Source organism: Chrysochloris asiatica, unplaced genomic scaffold (assembly GCF_000296735.1).
Source record: "Chrysochloris asiatica unplaced genomic scaffold, ChrAsi1.0 scaffold00082, whole genome shotgun sequence".
NCBI lineage: Eukaryota > Metazoa > Chordata > Mammalia > Afrosoricida > Chrysochloridae > Chrysochloris > Chrysochloris asiatica.
In genome coordinates, this window is record NW_006408600.1 from 11561108 (window position 1) to 11564020 (window position 2913).

Genomic DNA, 2913 nt, shown 5'->3' on the forward strand with positions numbered 1-2913 from the left:
TTTCATCAGCCAAAATGATCCCCTAATGAGATGCCTTGGAACAGTTACAGCAGCAATGGGATTAAGCATAGCTGATGAAGGAAAAGGCGATGCTTCTTTCTGTTGTGCAGAGGGTTGCTAAGAGTCAGAATCAAGTAGATGGCACCTAACAACACCTCATAGTCTTGATTATTAGATATTTAGTGTCAAAATCGCCCACCAACTTTTTTTATAAGTGTTTAATTTTGTTTGTTTTATGCACTTCTATAAGACCTTGACTCCTAACCACAAAGTCAGTAATTCAAACCTATCAGCTGCTCCTCAGAAACCTTTTACACTGTGTCATTATGCATACGAATTGGATCAACAGCACGTAACAGTGGTAACAATGCAATTCTATATACATTTTAATATAATTTGCAAATTTTTGCAAATGTATCTGCTGAGATTATGACTAGGTTTTTTAGTGAAAGTACTGAACAAATTTGAGAAAATTAACATTTAAGTTTTCCAATTCATAAACATGGTATATATTTCTATTTCGTTGTTGTTGTTGTTGTTGTTAAGTGCCATTGAATTGGTTCTGACTCATAACAACCCTGTATAGGGTTTCCAAGGAGTGGCTAGTTGGTTTGAATCACTGACCTTGTGATTAAAATCGACATTGTGGTCCAGTGCTTTATCCTACAGGGCCACACCAGGACTCTCAAGAATGTTTTGTTTTCAATGTAGTTTTCACCTGAATTCATCCCTTGATATGTTATATATTGGCAGCACCAATAGGCAAAGTGTAAAAACAATTGTGAGGAAGGCACACGATCAGGCAGTATTTCCTTCTGTTATACATAAGATCACTATGAGTCTGAACTGACTTGACTGCATCTAATGACCACAACACATTATTTATATTGGAGTCCTGGTGCTGTAGGATAAACACTAGACTGCCAAGGTCAGTCGTTCAAATACAACTGTTGCTCTTTGGAAACCCTATATAGGTTGTTATGAGTTGGAAATGACTCGATGGAACTAAAAAACAAAAGCTAGTATGTTATGATATAATTGCAAATGAATTTATTATTTTTATTCTTAATTTCCCAACTGTTTACTGTTATTATTGTTGTTAAGTGCCATTGAGTCAGTTCCGACTCATAGTGATATTGCATAGGGTTTCCAAGGAGGTTTGAACTGGGGACCCTGTGAACAGTTTACTATTAGTATACAAAAATGAAACTGACTGTGTCTATTAACCTTATAACCTGCATTAGGTTTCAGCTGACATTACAGACAAAAACACAATAGAAAAGAGGCAAACTAATTTTGAATGTTTAGCAACAGAAAACATTATGAATAACAGAAGTGCATTTTCAGATTCAGTGCATAATGATGAAAGCATTATGAATAGCACCAGAATGATGTCATATATAGTGCCAGAGGATGAGACACTCAGGTCAGAAGGTACTCAAAATACAACTAGGGAAGAACTGTCTCCTCAAAGCATAGTTGCCCACAATAACCAAAATGAAATACAGTCATGAGGACCTTAATGTGCTGCTGGGGCACAACTCAAAATAAGAGGAAACAGCTGTAAACATCCACTCATAATCAGAACATGGAGTGTACGAAATATAAATCTAAGAAAACCGGAAGTTGTCAAAATGTATTGGAATCCATAAAGATCAATATCCAGCACTAGTCTGTCAGTTTGTCGTACTGTGGTGGCTTGTGAGTTGAGGGATTCTGGAAGCTATGGCACCGGTATTTTAAATTAAATACCAGCAGGGTCACCCATGGTAGACAGCTTTCATATGAGCTTCCAGACGAAGACAGACTAAGAAGAAGGAGTGATGAATTACTTCCGAGGACTTAAGTGCGCCTGACCCAAGCCATGGTATTTTCAATAACCTCATATGCATGTGAAAGCTAGACAGTAAGTAAGGAAGACAGTAGAAGAATTGATGCGTTTGAGTTATGGTGTTGGAGGAGAATGTTGAAAGTCCCATGGGCTGCCAAAAATCCAACAGGTCTGTGTTGGAAGGAGTGCAGCCAGAGTGCTCCTTGGAGGCCAAGATGGCCAAACTTCGTCTCTCATACTTTGGACATATTTACTGATCACCAGTCACTGGAGAAGAATATCATGTTTGGTAAGGTGATGGGTCAGAGAAAAAGTGGAAGACCCCCAGCAAGATGGATTGGCAAAGTGGCAGCATAAATGGGCTCAAGGGTGGCAACAATTGTGAGGTTGGTCCAGGACTGGGCAGTGTTTCACTGTGTTTTGCATAGGGTCGCTATGAGTCAGTACCAACTCAATGGCAACAGCAAAAACAAAGATCAATATCCTAGGCATGAGTAAGCTAAGATAGATGGGTACTGGCCATTTTGAACCTGACAGTCATGTTTTATTATGCCAGCAACAACAAATTGAAGAATGGTATTGCATTTTTCAGCAAAAAGAACATCTGAAGTATTTTCAGGTACAACGCTATCAGTTATAGAATAATATCTGTACACCTACAAGGAAGACTAGTTAATACATCAATTATTCAGTTTTGTACAACAACCACTAATGTCAGTAGTAATGAAATAAAATAATTCTACCAACTTCTCCAGTCTGAAATTGATGAACCATACAATCAAGATATATTGATAATTACTGGTGATTGGGATGACAAGGTAAGAAACAAAGAGGAAAGATCATTAACTGGAAAATATGGCCTTGATGATAAAAACATGCTGGAGATCTCATGATAGAATTTTGCAAGACTGCAGACTTATTCATTGCCAATATCTTTTTTTTTTTTTTTGCCAATATCGTTTTAAAACAAATAAAAGATGATTATACACAAAGACCTTACCAAATAGAATTCAAAGAAATCAACATGACTACATCTGTGGCAAAAGATGGTGGAAAAGTTCATTATCCTAAGCCAAAAGAAG